Raw genomic sequence first — 19,534 nt, 5'->3', positions numbered from 1 at the left:
ACATACTATCTTTAAATATATATGTATATATATATATATATATATGTGCATGTATATATTCCATAGACAAGGGACTAGACCTCCTTTATGACTCCAAAAGATGATACTAGGAGTGATGAATGGAAATAGAAAAAACGAAGTTAGAATAAGTATCAGAAAAACTTTGAAAATAATGGAAGATACCCCAAAATTGAATAGTTGCCTTGGGAGGTGATGGATTATTCTTGCTCACAAGTCTTCAAGCAAAGGTTGAATACTTAATTATGTGTATTGAAAGAAGAATCTTTATTCCAATACAGATTGGTTTAGATGTCTTCTAAACTCCCTTCTATTTCTGAAAACTTTCTAACGCTATGTCTGTTCGTCTATAAAGTCATCATGAATGACCAACTCATCTCCTTTTTCATTTGCACATTTCCTCAGATATATCCCCTAATACTTGTTGAATATACGTCACTATTGCAAATGTTGCTAACTTGGACTCAACATGTACTTTGCATTCATGCATTTCTCCATTGCCCTTTGCAACATTGATTTATGGTGATTTCTTTTTTCTTAATAGTATTTTATTTTTCTAAGTATATGCAAAGATAGTTTTCAACATTCATTTTTGTAAGACTGTGTTCCAAATTTTTCTCCCTTCCTTATCCTCCCCTTCCCCCAAATAGCAAGAAATATGATATGGGTTAAACATGTGCAGTCCTTTTAAACATATTTCCATATTTGTCATGGTGTGCAAGAAAAATCAGACCAAAAAAGAAAAAGCAAACAAAAAAATGAAAATACTATGTTTTGATCCACATCCAGTCTTCATAATTCTCTCTTTGGATCAGATGGCATTTTCCATCCCAAGTCTATTAGAATTGTCTTGGATCATTACATTGCTGAGAAGAGCCAAGTGCATCACAGTTGTTCATCATATAATTTATGTCTTGATGTTGGATTTTGTTGGTAACATCTTATAGTGATTTCTTAGAAAACTCTGGTGATTTGAAATCCCCAAACAAATAACATTACCTTTAATCCTTCTACTAGTTATGTTACTAGCTTGTTTGTGTTCTAACTTGTTACTTTATTGAGTTAAATTTTCAGGCAAAGCAGTCAATACCATAATCCTCCTGTAGCTTTAACATGAGGAGAGGCAACATTACAGTGGGAAAAGAATTGAATTTGGAATCGGATGACTTCAGATCATAGCTCAATAATTTGCCATCTAGGGAACTTTGAGCAACTTGCCTCACTTCTCTGAGTTTCATTTCCCTTTATTGGAAAATGAAGGGATTGAACTAGGTAATTTATTTTAAAAAATATTTTGTGTGATCCTGGACGAGTCCCTTAACCCCAATTGCCTCAGCAAAAAAAAAAAAATTTCCAAAAACATACAAAAATAGTTTTCAACATTCACCACTGAAAAAGTTTGTGTTCCAAATTTTTCTCCTTCTCCTTCCTCCCCATAAACATGTGCAATTCTTCTCAGCATATTTCCATATTCTTTATGTTATGCAAAAAAAAATCTGATCAAAAGGGAAAAAAACATGAGAAAGGAAAGAAAATAGCAACAACAGCAAAAGGTGAAACTACTATGCTTTGATTCATATTTATTCTTCATAGTTCTCTCTCTGTATGTAGATGGCACTTTCCATCAGAAGTCTATTGGAATTGCATTGAATCACCTCATTGTTGAAAAGAGTCAAGTCCATCACAGCTTATCATCCCATAATATTGTTATTACTGTATACAATGTTCTTTTGGTTCTGTTTACTTCACTTAGCATCAGTTCATATAAGTCTTTTCAAATTTTTGTGAAATAAACCTCTATTATTTCTTGTAGAACAATAATATTCCATTACATTCATATACCATAACTTATTCAGCCATTTTTCAATTGATGGGCATCCACTCAGTTTCCATGAACTACATAATTTCTAAGGTATCTACTAACTCCAAATTCTAGGAATTTTTGGTGTATCTCTTAACTAGACTTAACTACTTTTAGTGCCTTATAATCTGGAATTGGAAAGGACCCAAGGCCTCCTGGTTCTCCATGATTATGAACAATCAATCAGAAATATCTATTAATTATCTACTTTGTGCCAGATTTCATAATAAGTGCTAGAGATCTAAAGATCAAAATGAAACAGATCCTGCTCTACAGGAGTTTATGTTTTATTAAGCAGATTGATCGAAAACTAAATTTGTTATTGTTGTTAGCTTCTTCCAAATCAAGAGTTATTTGGAATTTTTTTTTTGCTTGACAATTAAAACTCCCCAACAATTTGAAAATCTTAGCTTATGGCCCTCCTTGATATATTTCAATTGAAATAAATAATTATTTCTTTCTTGCATTTATAATTAATTACTAATTCAGGACCAAGATTTTTTTCCTTTTTCTAATTCTTCAACCAGAAATCAACCAGTATGAAAACTTTTTTCTCAAAGACTTATACAGACTAATGATGAAATCAAAAACAGTGAAAGAAATTCTAAGTTTGGGTTAATGGGTGAATTCCTGATCATTGTGTTTGCTCAGACAGGTCTGGGGAAATGTGGATTCTCCCTTTTGTCAGACAAATGATATGAAAATTGAAAAGTCTCTTTGATCAAGACTTCAGTGATTCAGGTCTTGTTCTGAAAGACCCTCATTGAAATATAGCCCATCTCTCATTATAATATTCATTTTCTCATGAATTGTTAATCAATCAGAGTTGATTACCACTTTTGGAATACCCAGTCTTCCTAGAGCATATAAACTGGGCGCCCACCACCATGTGGGGTCTTTGGCATTCAAAGTGACACTGACCTCTTTTATTGACATTCTAGCATCATTAACAAAAGGACTAATTATTCAGAAATTATATCTTTGGAATTTTTTAAACATCACATAATAAAGAAAAACAACCTTTGCTGTAAGATCTGGTCATTTAAAAAAAAATAAATGGCTACTCTAATGGATGTTTCTTTCTCTAGGGCTATACTGACCTACAATTAAGAAACAAAGGGCTTACATCATAGAACTGGCTTTCAACTACAGAGAGTAAGTGGATCATGTAATGCTTTTATTTATTTTATTTAAATGAAAATGAAAAGGCATCATGACTTAGAAAGAAAAAAATGTTAGATGTGGAATCAAAAGATTTGGGTTTGAGTCTTGATTTATTTTCTGTATTTTGGGCAAATCCCTTTGAGATTCAGTGTCTTTACCTGTAAACAAAAATTGGCTTTGAACTCCAAATTCTACACACCCAGGTTTTAGGTATCTCCTTGGGTCTTTGTCATTTTTTCCCCCAAATGAAAAGTGATCACATTGGACTAGATTATTTCAAAGATTCCTTCTAGTTTTAGTCAAAGTACCTCCCTGAGGTTTTCTCATTTGTGAAATGGTTTAGAATTGAAGACCTCTTAGAAAAATTTTTTTTCTAGCTGTACTATTCAAAGTTAGTGGATTGAATTGAATTATTGATTAATAATATCTCTGAAGCAGTAGGAAGTGTGCTTGTCATAGGAGAGACTGTTGGTGAGAGGAAAGGCAAAGGACTCTGGTCCTATAGTGGGGATTGGTATATTACATGGTTTTAGATCAGTAAAGAGGAGGAGAAAAATCATTCCGAGAATCAATCTGAGCAGAGGTACATAATCAAGAATAAATCTGGTTGATATGGAGAATAATAGTAATGAACATTTATATAGTTATGTAATGCTTTGCAAATATTATCTCATTCACATACAAACCAATATTCAATGCAACCCCATAAAATAAATACTATAAATATTGTTATTCCTGCTTCACAGATGAATGAAGATTAAGTGATTTTGTCAGGGTGACACAGCTAGTAAACCTGAAAGAAGATTTAAACTAGGATAAGTAATCCAATACATGTTAAACATGTGTCATTCTTCTATGCATATTTCCACAATTACCATGCTGCACAAGAAAAAATCAATTCAAAAAGGAAAAAAATGAGAAAGAAAACAAAATGCAAGCAAATAACAGCAAAAAGAGTGAAAATACTATATTGTGATTCACACTCAGTTCCCACAGTCCTCTCTCTTTATCACAAGACCATTGGAACTGGCCTGAATCATCTCATTGTTGAAAAAAGCCACATCCATCACAATTGATCATGGTATTATATAATCTTGCTGTTGCCTTGTACAGTGACCTCTGGATTTTGCTCATTTCACTTAACATCAGTTTATGTAAGTCTCTCCAGATCTCTCTGAAATCACCTTACTGCTCGTTTCTTATAGAACAATAATATGGAATTAAAGCTTTTAAAAATGCTAAAAATGTTTTTTTTTTTTTGTTTTGTTTTGTTGTGAGGCAGTTGGGGTTAAGAGCCTTGCCAGTAAATGTTTAGTGTCTGAGTGCCTCAGGTCCTCCTGACTTTAAGACCAATGCTTCATCTACTGCAGTGGATGAACATAGTTCCAGAGCTGTATAAGACATGAGGGATGATTTAGTCCAATCCTCTCATTTTATAGCTGAGGAATCAGACCCTGAAAAAGTAAAATGACTTCCTTAAGATTATCTAGATAGTAAATAACAGAGCCAGGATACCAGACCAAGGATCCAACATTCCATCCATTGCACCACTCTGCCTCTCCACAAAGCTGGCCAGTTGAATGTAATGGAATACTATTGTACAATGAGAAATAACGAACAGGCCGATTTCAGAAAAACTGGAATGACTTGTACGAATTGAAATGAAATGAAATGAGCAGAACCAGGAGAATATTGTCCACAGTATCGGCAATACTGTAAGATGACCAACTATGAATTATTCAGCTTTTCTCAACAACACACTGATCCAATACAAGTACAAAAAACTTATGAAGAAAAATGTTGGTGATATCCAGATAAAGAACTAATGGACTCTGAATATAGATCAAAGCGTGTTTTTTTTTTTGCTTACTTTATTCTTTTTCATTTTTTTCTTTTAATCTGTATCTTCTTTCACAACTCTTGACTAATTTGGAAATATATTTTACATGATAGCACATGTATACAACCCATAGAAAATTGCCTACCATGTTTGGAAGAGAGAAGGGGAAGGAAGGAGTAAATTTGGAATTCAAAGTCTTGTAAAAATGAATGATAAAAATTATCATGGCATGTAATTGGGGGGAAATATTATTGAGGAGGGAGGGGAAGATGATCCTTCCTTGAGCTAGAAAACAAAGAGAAATTTTGACAGAATTTATGATGAAAACTATTATAATATGTAAGGGATGAAATCATTTTCAGCTCTGTACAGGAAGCTCTTTTTTAGAAGTTGGCTAATCAATATTACTAATAAATAAGCTGGCATTAAATGAAAAGGAAGTCAAATATCAACCCTTTTGCTCCTAAATTTTGATAGACAAGCATGGAAAGGTTCCTTTCAAATTAAAGTCAGTGGTTAAACTTAGGTTACAGGGATGCCAAATAAGCCCAGAGATCTTTCTGGAGAATAAACTATCCCAGTGCTGGAGAAGCATTGTAGAACCAAGGAAAGAATGAGAATTAAAAACAAGAGGATGTACTAAAAAGAGTTATCAAAGATGCATTTTTGAATTTTAGGGCAGATTTCTATTTGTTTAAGTTGCCTTAGGGAAATATCATCTATAAACTTGTTTATGCTGTTATATTAAAATTCATTTAAATTTGAGTTGTAAATTAAATAGGTCAGCTTAATTTTTTAAATAAAGTTGGGTTTTTTGGGAAAAGTACTTTGATTTGTAATCTGGCAAGTATAATAGTTTTTCCTTTGTTTCCACCTGGTGGTCTGATGATGAAATTACAAGGGAAGCTATCAAGTAGTAAACATAAACCATAATAAAAAATATCCAAATCATTAATAAGTGGAGGAATGAAAAATAAAGTAATTCTGAAGTTTCACCTTATATTCACCAGACTGGGAAATGTTAAAATAACAATTGGAAAGACTGAGGGAAAGTAAGTACATTAATAAACTGTTGAAACTGTAAATTGATCCAACCATTATGGAAAACAATTTAGAAAGATGCCCCTGTATTTACTAAGCATAACCTTTGACCCAATGATAATTATTATGTCCCCAAAGAGATAAGAGAAAGGGAGAAAAAGAACTCACATGAACAAAAATCATTTATAACAAATGTGTGTATGTGGCAATGAACTGATAACGAAGAGAATGTATATCAACCAGGGAATTATATTGTTTTAATATAATGCAATATAATTTTGCTATAAGAAATTATGGAAATAATTGAAATGGTTAATGTGAAAATTTGTGTTGCTTGACTATGTTATGAGGTTTTTCTTTTTCTTTTGTTGCTTGAAAAAAATTAACCTTTTGAGTCTTGAAACTTCAAATATTTATCATGGAAGTCACAGCATATGACAGACTCATATAAGCTAGAAACTTCAATGTCTTTGAACTTTCTAGATATAAAATCTCCGCTCTAATGAAATGGATGAGGCAGTACTTTAAAACTGAAAACAGACATTTGTTTAAGGAATTTCTTTGCCTTTTTGTTTCCTAAGTGGAGATCCATTGCCAAGAGTTGAATACATACCTCAAGAAATTTTTATCTGGTAAATATACCAAAATTACAATTTTGTTTTAAATTTTCTGCATAGCTTTCAAAATTTTTTTCTTTCCTAAAATGCAAAGAAATGTGCTTCAAAATGAGAAATTACAATGTAATAGAAATTATTCTAGATCAAAAATTAGACAACTTGGGTATGGATCCTCCTTCTGATATTTATTGCTGTTGCTCAATTGTTTCCAGTTGTGTCCAATTTTTGGTGACCCCGTTTGAGGTATTCTTGGCAAAGGTATTGGAACCATTTGCCATTATTCTCCAGCTCCTTTTACAGATAAACTGAGACAAATAGAGTAAAATGACTTGCCCAGGGTCATATAGCTAATAAGAGTTTGAGACCAGATTTGAACTCATAAAGATGGATCTTCCTGACTCCAGGTCTGATACTCTATCCACTGCAGCATCTAGCTTCCCCTTGATATTAATTACTTCTATGATTTTAGGAGTTAGAATCAAAAAGTTGGATTTAAATTCCATCTCTAAAACTTACTAGTTTTGTATTCCTGAGCAAGACGTTAAAACTCTCTTAGCTTGTTCCCTCATTTGTAAAATGGAGATAATAATGGTATCTATCTTACAGGGTTGTTATAGGAATCAAATGAGATGAAATATCTGAAGAAATTTGTGAATCTTAAAGAACCATATAAAGGGTAGTCATTATTAAAGCTAGAATTGGCTATATTATAGCTGTGTCATTTTGGACAAGTCATTTGATCCTTCTACATCTCAAACAGCCCTCTAAGACTATAAATTATAGAGTTGTAATTTGCATAGGTGAAGGGAGTTCCCACATCAGTAAAATCATAGACATTTGACCCACTTTTATGTCCTTGAACAAAACCCTGTCCTCTCTGGACTTCCCTTTGTTTTCTTATAAAATGAAGAAGGGGTGAATTAGGTGATTATAAAGTTCTGGTCCAATTATCATGAATTTATGAATCTGTGAAAAGTCATCTTATCCTTCTTTGCCAAGCAAGAGGAAATGAGAATTCCTGTCTTTGTGTCTTTGCTTTGGCCATGGAACACCCTCTCTATCTGGAATACACTCTTTCTTCCCTTCTGCTTTATCAGATCTCATCCTTTCTTTAAGATATAAGTCAGGAACTATCTTCTCCATCAGGGTTCTTAACTTGATATTTATGAACCACCTTTTACTTCAGCCAGGCAGTTAGGTTGATTGTATTTCCAATGAATCGGATTTGGTTGCTTTGGTATCCCATAGATATGGCCATTTCGAGTGGATTTTTTCTCCTTTTAAGAAGTTTCTGAGTATATAGAAATGAGCACTGAGTTTGGAAACATTGGATCATATATCTAAAGCCTTCAGGAACCTGGAAGGCAATTAAGTTCAACCCCTCATTTTATAGAGGGGGAAATTGAGGTACCGAGAAATTATGTAACTGAGGGATATGAAACAGAATCTAAAATCGTCTTCCTAATTCAAAATCCATCACTCTATCACCTATAACACTGTCTAAAACATCCCATGTTTCTTAACAATAACTTTTATTTCTATAGGATTTTATGGCTTACAAACATTTTCTTCACAAAAATCCTTTGAAATAGATAAAGGAAATTGTAGAAATAATGGTAATGGAGAGGTAACATAACTTAGTGATTAGAGAATTGGTCACTGGATTGGAATTTCACTTCAGTCACTTAACAGCTGTGTGACCTTGGACTAATCACTTTCTGAGTCTCCTTTTCCTCATCTGTAAATTAAGAAAGCTTGGACTACATGACTTTTCAGGTCCCTGCCAGTTCTAAATCTATGAACGTATAATTCATTTCCACAGGGTTCTCAGGATTCCAAAGTACTTTGGAGTACACAAAGAAAAACTTGTGATCCTGGGGAAATTAAATTCAGATACGGGCCCCACACTGGGCGGGTGGGAAGATGAGAGAACTGGAGTCAGAAATTTAGAACCCATATCCAACATCCCCCTTAACTGATCAAGTCTCATGCTCTAATCATGGTATATTGGAAACAACACTGGATTTTAAATCAGAGTGCCCCAATTCAAACCTAGATATGGCAGTTTTGTGACCATATATACCTTACTTTGAAGTCTTCGAGGGCAGGAACTGTCTTTTGCCTTCTTTTTATCATCAATGCTTTGCAGTGCTTGTCATATAGTAGGTGCTTAATAAATGCTTATCATTTATCAACTGACAGTATTTCTTACCTATTCTCCCATTTAAAAAAAAAAAACGAGTATGCTCCTAATTCAATTTTTGAGACTAGGCCTGTCATTTCAGTGATACCCATTAGAACTTGATCTACAACTTATATACTTAGAGTAATGGTGTCCATTTATAATCCTTTGATAGTTCTGAAATAGTTCAAGGTGTGGAGGCTAAATATTCTATAATTGTACCTTAAGCTGCAAATAATTGCAAAAAATCATGAATAGCATGAACCAGGATCTTCACAACATTTTTTGTCATTGCTAAAAAAAGGGATCATGGACCCCAAAATATATTGGGAGCCTTAAAGATATACTTGCAGAGGTTCAGTGACTTGCATATGGTCATAATCCAGGATGTGTCAGAAATAGGAATTAAATTCAGGTCTTCCTGACTTGCAGGTCTGCTTTCTAGCCATTAGACCGTACTGCCTTTCCATTGGTATCGTCTATTCTAGTGTTTTTCATTACCTATTTCTCGCAAACAAAGCTGTTGTGAGAAAAATGCTTCATAAGCTACAAATTGCCATGGAAATTCAAGTCATTAAAATAGAGGGTGATGGATTTCAAGCTTTGCAAAACTCCAAGAGAACTATTAGGACTATAATGTGGTGTATCCATCGACACTCAATGGCCGGAGGGCTTACCTACAAGGATAATTCCCTGTTGCTCTCTCCTGCTTTTCTCCATCAATGAGCCATTGTCCATTCAGAACTAGTCCCCACATGGCCTCTGGAATGGCTTTTTGGAGAGGCAGCTGTCTGTCTTCTCCACACAGCCCAGCCCAGCAGCACTAGGGACCAATTACATCAATTGTTTCCCCAAATTAGCTCTCAGATTTATGACTGTAGTATTGTCTGGCTGTGGTAAAGGGTCATGGACATTACATGAGGTCCTGAGATGGCCCCAGCAAGGCCCAGGGGTGGGGTTGGGGAACTTTGTTACATAGTGTAAATTCCACTCTGGTGTCTAGCATTGCAACATGCCCATAAAAAGAAATGAAAAAAAAAAGGAATGAAGAACAGAAAAATTGACTTCCAAAACAACCCTGAGGCTGGGACTATTTGAGTCCATCCCTAATGAATCAACAAGTAAATAATATTAAGCATCAGTGATGGAGGGGGACACAGCTTCAAAAGAATTGACCCTAGAGGAAAAAGGAACCCTGGTCCTGGAGCTTGGGCAACACTTTAGATTTTGGAGTCAATTGGAATAGAGAAAAAGTCTCGGATTCCAAAGTCAGATCTCAAATTTTGTCCACATGCTTTATCATTTCCTCTTATTTGATCTCAGTTTCCCCAAGTGTCAAGTGAAGAAACTCAAACTAAGTAATTCCTTAAGTACCTTCCAACTTCAAACCTTGATGGTTTGATGAACCAGAAACATTGATTTAGAGCAGAAATGGACTCCTAAATCCATCAAGTCCAAGCATTTTATTTGGAAACAGATCTTGCCTTAGGTCCAACTTGCCTTAGGTTCAACCAACCAAAAGTTGCCAAGATTATATTTGTCTTTTTGTTTTTGTTTTCTTTTTCTTTCTTTCTTTCTTTCTTTCTTTCTTTCTTTCTTTCTTTCTTTCTTTCTTTCTTTCTTTCTTTCTTTCTTTCTTTCTTTGTTTCTTTTTTTTTTTCTGAGGCAATTGGGGTTAAGTGACTTGCCCGGGATCACACAGCTAGGAAGTGTTAAGTGTCTAAGACCAAATTTGAACTCAGGTCTAGGTCCTCCTGTCTTCAGGGCTGGTACTCTATCCACTGCACCACCTAACTGCCCCCCAAATTATATTTGAATCTAAGTTTTCTGATTTAAGAGTAAGCTCTCTTTCCATTGGAACATCACCTCAACATCCTCAGGCTGATCAGAATCCCATTTGTTACAGACACAATAATATATTGGAGAAATAATACTTTGCTATTTAATATGTAAACCTGTCTGTACTAGTGATTTAAAAGGACCAAAAAGTTAGAGCTGAAAGGAATCATAGAGGCTAGTACCGCCATTGTATGGGTAAGGAAACAAATACAAACAGGATATATTACTTCAAAGACACACAGCTAGTAAATGTTGGAGGCAAAATTTGGACCTAAGGGTCTTTCTGATTCCTGGTCTAGAACTTTATGGTATAACTATAACACTTAGCACATTGTGGCTCTCCATTAGTGTGGGGCACTTCCAGTGTGAAAAGTCTTTCCAGATGTGGATTGGCAATTTGCCTATGTTAGATTGCCAAGGTTACACGATCAATATGTGCTTAGAGACAAGATTTCAATCCAGGTCTTCTTCCCTCAGAGACTGGCCCTTGAACCTCTATGCCATGTTCTCTCTCAGTATACATGGTCCACAGACTAGCTGGTTTTCATCTAGCTCAAAGACTATTGAAGTGACCCTAACTCTTATATACTGGTTGGTCCAAAGCATAGAAAATATAATTTTCATAAGATTTAAAGCTGGGACAAACCTGAAAGATCATCTCATCAACCCACCCCATTGTACAGATGGGAAACTGAGGTTTCAGTGAAATAAATGTCCCAGGATTACACAGATACAAGGATTAAGGTCAAGATCCTAATTCAGGTGTTCTGATGGTGGATGCAATACTATTTTTACAACTGCTTTCCCTTACTCTTTCTCTTACTCTTTTTACTAGACCGTGGTCCAAACCAAACTTGACAATCATGACTTAAAAGTTCTCAAATACGGCTTAGCCTGAGAAATTCAAGAAAATAATCTTTCTCCTGAACCAGCCCTATTTCTTATTAACTTGTTATTTACCCTTTTCTATATGTCTGTCCAGGTAGTGGGAGCAGGAACTAGTAACCTTCAGCTTAGCAAAAGGGCATTGCCCCTTTTTGATCATTACTATTGGAGGTAGGAATATCTGGGTCCAAATTTCTTTGATAAGAAGACCCTCCCCTAGGACACTAAGCCCCCTGTTAATGAAATTTTGCCTTTGAGTTCACCATAAAAACCAAAAGTAAGGGCCGTGGAAAAACATGACTGGAACATTTGCCCAAAGATTTCTAGGCTGAAAAGAGACTGGAAGGGTCAATGGAATTTGTCCTTCTGTGATTTTCCTAATTGCACCATGGGTGAGAGCCAGCCTCCTCCACACATGGATTAATCTGTTAACCATAGCCATTGACTGACTCAGTTTCTTTCTTTTTGGGGGGTATGGGAGAGGGTAACAAAAGAAATACGTAGGATGGAAAGATAGTCATTCCCCAACATTGGCTATCTCCTCCTTAGCAACAATAGCTGTAGAAGGGGAAAAATACACCAGCAAAACAAGCAGAAGGTCATTTTCTCTGACCACTTCCAAGAGTGATCTCAATTTTTCATAAAACAATGTTTATAAATTAGTTAGAACCCCAGAGCCATGCATGAAGAGGGATAGCCATTTTTACAAGGCTTTCTGCCATTTCATTATTGCCTGTTTCCTTTGAATTAGAGAAACACGGTGTGTGCAGTGGGAGCTTTCCAAATGCAGCTGTGAGCTTGCTCAAGAGTTTTCAGCCAGATGCCCTTGAGCAGAAAGGAATCCTGGGTTCCTCCAGCTTTGGGGATATCATTCTGGGTGGGCATGGGCTGTTTGCTACAAGCAGGGGCAATTTCAGGCAAAACTATGAGATCCAAAGAAGTTTTCTCTTCCTTTTACTTTATCTTTTTTTCTATTCCATGTTTCTTCTTTCAACACCCAACAAGGGCAATTTCCCTTGTTGCCCACAGCATCCTCTAAATAAAAATTAATCCTCAAAGGATCTCAAAGGAGAATAGACACAGCAAAGGAAAGTGCCTTAGAGCTCATTTAGTCTCACACCATCATCTTACAAATAACGAGATCGTAGATCTAAAACTAGAAGGGATTTTAGAATCCTTCGAGTCCAATCTCTTCATTTTACAGATAAGGAGACCTAGTCACAGGGAGGTCAAGTTATTTCCCCAAGGTCATGTGGGTAGTAAAATGACAAAAATAAGATTCAACCCCAAGTTCTCTAACTTCAAATTCAACCCTCAATTCATTTTGCTATGCTCTAGTACATTCATGCATTCACTATGTTTGACCATGCACAAACCATTTCATCTTCTCTGGGTCTCAGTTTCCCCATCTCTAAAATGATAGCTTTGGAAGAGATCTCTTTGAATATTACTTCCATCTTTAAACATCTAAGTTGCTGCTATGTCCCAGGTGCTGGACAAAAGCAGAAACGAAACTATCTCTACACTTGTTTTCCCTGGCTTTTCCAGGTCATCTAACCCAGCTGCTTCACTTTACAGAAGAGATTGTTGGCTCAGTCCCAAGGTCACAATCAAAATTAAAGGCCACATTTCCATAGCACTTTCTCAGGGTTTATACAAGGCATTGCCTACACACTCGACCATCAATGTTACTATGAAAAGCAGATATTTTATTATGAAAATACTCATTTGTTAATCTTGATCTATAGGTAATGAACTATAGGAATCATGTTTGGTCTTTTGTTTTCCTTCAATGCCATCAATCTTTCAGTGGTGTGAAGGAGAAAGACTAAAGGCTTTGCAGTCAGAGAACCTGAATTCAAATCCCACTTATGATCTTAGACAAGCTATTTGGATTTTCTAAGCCTCAGTTTCCTCATCTGCAAAATGAAAGAGTTGGACTAGGGATAAAAATCATATTTATGGTACCTGCCTCCAAATGCAATATGTGGAGAGCATTGTTTATACATTTATCATCATCATCCTCATTATCATCGTTGTTGTTGTTCAGTTGTATATGACTCTTCATGATCCCATTTGAAGTTTTCTTAGCAAAGGTACTCTACTGGCTTACCATTTCCTTCTCCAGCTCATTTTACAGGTGAGAAAACTGAAGCAAGCAGGATTAAGTGGCTTGCCCAGGGATACACAACTAGTAAGTATCTATATTTGAGATTTTTGAGACCATATTTGAATGCAGGTCACTTTTGCTGTTATGTAAAACTCCAGAAAGGGTCCAGTTATAAGAAAAAAAAATGTTCTTTTCAGGAAAGAAATCTATAGGAAACTCTGACTCACTATCCCATCTATGCCTATAAAGAGTACTTGGATGCTTTTCAGCAATTGGAAGAATACTGTGGCTATGCTGAAGATCATATACCTCAACTCCAGGATGTATCCAGATTTTTAAAAGATAAGTTATTCTTTCCTCTTTCCTTGAGACTCATCACATTTCTGAAACATGTTGCCCTCTGGGAGATAACAATAAAATTCAAAGGCAGGTGTCTTCTGATGTGAGAACAAATCTGAAGAACCCTGAGGAGAAAGGGAAATGTTGGTGCAGTAGGCATGGAGATCATTTGCACAATTTTATATGTTTCCATTTAAAGCAGAGTGATACATACAGAGTAAAGGTAAAAAGGCTGGAGCAGAATCTTATGCTTCAGTTGAAGTAAAAAAATTCAGGGGTAAGGATCCTCATCTCAGATAAAGCAAAAGCAAAAGTAGGTCTAATTAAAAGAGATAAGAAAGGAAGCTAATCTTGTTTAAGGGTACCATAGATAATGAAGTCATATCTAGAGAAGAGGAGAGCTGCAAGAAGAAATAGATAGCAAAACTATATTAGTGGAGGATTTCAACCTTGCTCTATCAGAACTAGATGAATCAAACCACAAAATAAATAAGAAAGAAGTTAAGGAGGTAAATAGGATTTTAGAAAAGTTAGATATGATCTCTCCATTGGAGAAAATTGAATGGAATCGGAAAGGAAAATACTTGTCACTTGGTGGTACATGGAACATACACAAAAATTAACCCTGTACCAGAGCATGAAAACCTCAAAAATGTAGAAAGGCAGAAATAGTAAATGCATCTTTTTTAGATCATTATGCAATAAAAATTGCATGTAATAAAGAGTCAGGGAAAAATAGGCAATGTTATGTTTTTCTGAGGTGTGAGTGTTAAGGCAAAGAGGAAGAAGTAGTGACCAGCTCTTCTGCTCTCATTTCAACATCCTCTAGAATGTGTACCTCCAGAAGATTTTTTTTTTCTTCCTCTTCTTTTTCCTTTATTCCTTTCAACTTCTTTGTCTTCTTCCTTTTCCCCTTCCTCCTCCTCTTTCTTTTCTTCCTCCTTCTGTCATTAAGAGTTTCAACAGTCTCCCATTTGTAAAATGTAATGAAATCTACCTTCACCCTTGTCATTCAATATTCAAAGATATTACTGAAATTATGCCATCTAGAATAAATTCAAACTAGTCATCTACAAACTGAAAGGGTGAATTATTGTTGGTCACAGAGGAATGGGGAACATAGGGCAGGAATGCATCAATGAGCTCCACCTGTTAATAGCCTATAGGGATTCCTTTTGAGGTTACAGTGAAGAGTCAGTTTAATAGACTTGATTTATGAGAAGGAAATTCCTCAATAGGAAAATAATGGAAAAGAATTAACATGAAAGAAAGAGGCAGAGAAATCAAAGTTAGTATCTTATGAATATGAAGAGCAGGATGGGATAGAGAGAAAATGATAGTATCTAAGGGAGGAGTCTGAAGATAGATAGATAGATGGATGGATGATTTGATGGATAGATGGATGGATGAGTGGGTAGATAGATGGATGGATAAATGGATAGATAGATTAATAGATAGATGGACTAATACATGGGCAGACATATCTAAATGCATATTTATATACATATATATACAGATTAATAGATGGACAGAAAATCTATATGCATATATATAGTATAGATGTTTATGAGATATATTATTATACACACACATATATAACATGTAAAACTATATAAATGTATTATATGTATGTGGTGGCACTAGGATTCCAGTCATATATACAATCCATAAGACCTTAGATCTCAAGCTGAAAGAGACCTCAGAGACCTTCTAGTCTATCTTCTTCATTTTATAGATGAAGAAACTGAGGCTGGGATAGATGAAGTGACTTGCCAAAAGTCACACAGATAACAAGTAGTAGTAGAACCAGGATTTAAACCCAGATCCTTAGTGTTCTTTCCATTCTCCCATGATGACTTTCCATAAATTTCATTTGTCCAGCAATACTGAAGAAGGGATTGCTTTGAGAAACTCAATGGCCTGCTTAACTGAATGTTCTACAACTCATTGAGATTTAATCCTTGTCACTGAAAATCTTCCCAAAACCAATTTTCTGGTTTAGGGAACACAATAGAATCTTCCTTCAAGGACTGAAGGCCTTTAAATAGCTTGTTATTCATTAAATCATCTTTTCTAAGTAAGCTATAGATGAAGATGGGGGAAAATGTAGCAAATGGAATCAAATGTGTACTGACTCCAAGTTACAACAGGGAAAGTGATGTGTTTGTCCATTAAATCCCTTAGGGTTTATTTTATGGTCATTGACTTTATTTTCTTAAAAGCTTAAAGTCAGAGAATGGGTGAGAGACAAACATGATATAGGGCAGTGATGTAATAATTCAAAGACAAAGGAAGTCATTGAGTCATAATAAGGATCCCTGAAGCACAAATTGACTTAGAAAATCATATATTAGTGTTATCTATGCTGTATTATATTTTGTTTATTTTGTTAAATATTTTCCAATTGTACCTTCAGGTAATTTGAACCACAGCTGGAAATGTTTCTAGCCTCATGTTTGACACATCTTAGTGGACAGAGAACTAGCCTTGGAATCAGGAAGGTCTGCGTTTATATCCCAATTCTCACGTGTGGGGTGGGCTATGGAATTGGCTGATCGAATTACTTAACTAGGCTGTGTGTCCTACATAAGTGTCTAAGTTGTAGGGCAGTTATTGATGTTAATTGAGAGAGAGATACAAGCTACAGAACCAGTTAAAAAATGAAATAAACATGATTCTAGTTCATTAAGAACATTTGACCAAATTAAGAGCCACTTCTTTGCTTTGATTATAAAAAAAACTGATAGATTTACATAAATTTTGCCAGATGGATTCATTAATCAATAGTATTAATGAAGAATTTACTACATCCGAGGTATTGTGTTATGTGCCAGAGATAGAAGGACAAAGGATGAGAGTGAATCCAGAAAACACATAGGAGTTAGATATTCAGAAAAGAGGCTATGATGACTCCTACATTACATCTAGTTTAGAAATGCTTTCATTGTTGTACTTAATTTTTTTTTTGGCTGATAGAGTTGGGATTAAGTGACTTACCCAGGGTCACACAGCTAGGAAGTATCTGAGGTCAGATTTGAACTCAGCTCCTCCTGACTTCAGAGCTGATGCTCTATCCACTGCACCATCTAGCTGCCCCATTTGTACTTCATTTTTGAAGAGGACTAATGACATCGTGTCATTGACAATGTCTTTACGCCTGTGTGAATTGGGCATTCATTACAAAGAACATGGCAGCCAGAATGTTCTCCCAATCTGGGAGTAGAAACTCTAAAAATTATAATGACACAAATTTGGTGTCAATAACAGGGACTGTGCCAGTAAGCAAATAGGGCTGACTTTGGGGGCTGCCAGATGAACAGGATAAAACTTAGAGACAATCCTTAGGTGCCATCCAGTTACAAAGTGGGATCTGATTGTCCCATCTACCCAAATGCTTCCAATCTAAGGTAACTCTCTAAATGAGAGTTCTGGAGAGGAAACTCCCTTCTAGTCCTGCAGAAGCTTGAGTGGAAGGTGCCAGATGGAGCCTGAGGCTGTTGCTAAGTTTGGCAAAGTGAAAAATAAATAACCCATGGCTGATTTCAAAAGAGTAGAAAGAAATTAGGTTGAAAGCAAATTCAGAACTAATCCCAATACATAGCCAGTCATCCACCTGCCAAACCAACAAAACCAAGTCGAGCTCAAATAAAGGCTAGAGGGGACACAACCTCTTGTACTGGGGTGAATCTCCATTGGAATGAAGGAAATATCCTCTTTAGAAACAGATGGGGAGGGGCTCAGCCGGCATCCTCCTTTCTCAGATGTAAAACATCAGATATCACAGTAAAAGTAAAATATTCTTTCTTACCAGGGTATGTCTCTACACCCAGAGGACTCATTGTTAAGTTCTGATGACCAAATTTCAGGAAGAGCATTTTAGCAAGGATACTGACAAAGTGGAAGGAAATATGACTAGAATATTGAGGGGACTAGATATCATGTCATGGGAAGTGCTGTTGAAGGAGGTAGGTAGGTTTATCCTGGAGAAGGAAAGACTAGGATCATAGGCAGAAATTTGGATAGAAACTTAGAAATCACATAATCCAACTTCCCCCTATCTGAGCTAGTCTTTGACTCCCCTCAGGGCATTTATGAAAGAACTCTGATGTAGACATTCACAACTAAAGTTACTCTGTCCATCTCTCCCTGCAACAAGTGTGAACGCATGCTCACATGTGCACACACACATATTCCACAGCACACCAATCCCTACCATACTACACTTGGAACATACTCACCATGAAAACAAAAGTTACTGATACAGATGGTTGAACACTAGTGATCTAAACTAACTCCTATAATAGCAGTTTTCAAACATGGAAAGGCTATGTTTTAGAAGAGGGATGAATATCTTGTTCTTCTTAAGTTAAGACCGAGGAGCAATGGTTGGAAACTGCAGAGAAGCTGGATTTGGTTTGGTGTTAAAAAAAAAAAAAAAGACTTTCCAATAACTAGAGACATCCAGACATGAAAAGAGATGCTTTGGAGGTTTAGAGATTCCCAGTCCCTGGAAATTTCTGAGTCTCTGACTAGTTGGACTCCTTGGCATTTGCTATTCTGTGACAGTTTTATGCAATCAGAAAACATCCTTTAAGTATTTTTAATGTGCAGGTTTTTATTCTCAGTGCTAAGAGAGATGCCACAGTGAACAAAGAGCATGGAGCTTGTTCCTAAGGGACTTTAAACAATGAGAACCCAAGTAAGTTTAATGATGATGGTGATGGCAATAGATGCAAATCCTCTGGAGAGTTATCTTTCTAGTCCCAAATGGTGGGTTTACCACATTATCTGCTATCTGCCTTTCTGAGTCACTGCCAAATTATCTAGAACACGTACCACTTCCCTGCCTATTCTCTTGCTCTCTAATTTAGGAGTCAGGTCAATCCTCTAGTAATGTCTTTGTCTATAATGACTCCATTGATATGGAGTTAAGTTCTCTGCTTACCTTTTTGTTCTTCTTTCCTTTCTTTCCCTCCTTTCCCTTCCTTCCCTCCCTTCCTTAAATACATCCTACCTGTTCCCCTCCCTATACTTATCCTTTACAACAGTGAACAAAAAAAGAAAACAAAAAAAAGTATTTTAAGGAAACTAAGCAATATTCATCAAATTCAGGTCTTATGAGCAATGTTTTTCCATTATATCATGTGATTATCTGGAAGAAAGATTAGATTAAAATATATATTTTATTTTATTTTTCTCCATTATTTTTGATCGTTTCCGTCCTTGGACCCAGAAAAATCAACCATTATCATACAAATTAATTGCCCAAAAGGCAATATGCAGAGTTTTCATCAAGCCCCCATCATTTCTCTAGGCAGAGTCATGAATCTCTTAGCACAGTTTCCTAAAATAAACTCCACTGTGATGCCTGAATTTTGCCATTGCATATGGAAAGCACAAGACCATAACATTGGCTCATGAGCCAACTAATTACTCTCTCATTAAATGGATATTATGAAATATCAGAAGAAAAAGTCATGGGCAGGATCCTCCCAGTGGGCTTTCCCTACCCTCAACATGTATAGAGAGATTAGTGATCTCTGAGATAATTAGGTCAAAATATAAATTTAAAACCCAGCTCAACATTTGGAACAGCCCCTGGAAATGACTACGGAGTAAGGAAGACATGACTTCTGAG

The sequence above is a fragment of the Antechinus flavipes genome, chromosome 5, assembly GCF_016432865.1.
Source record: "Antechinus flavipes isolate AdamAnt ecotype Samford, QLD, Australia chromosome 5, AdamAnt_v2, whole genome shotgun sequence".
In the NCBI taxonomy this organism is placed as follows: Eukaryota; Metazoa; Chordata; class Mammalia; order Dasyuromorphia; family Dasyuridae; genus Antechinus; species Antechinus flavipes.
This window is presented reverse-complemented; position numbering follows the sequence as displayed.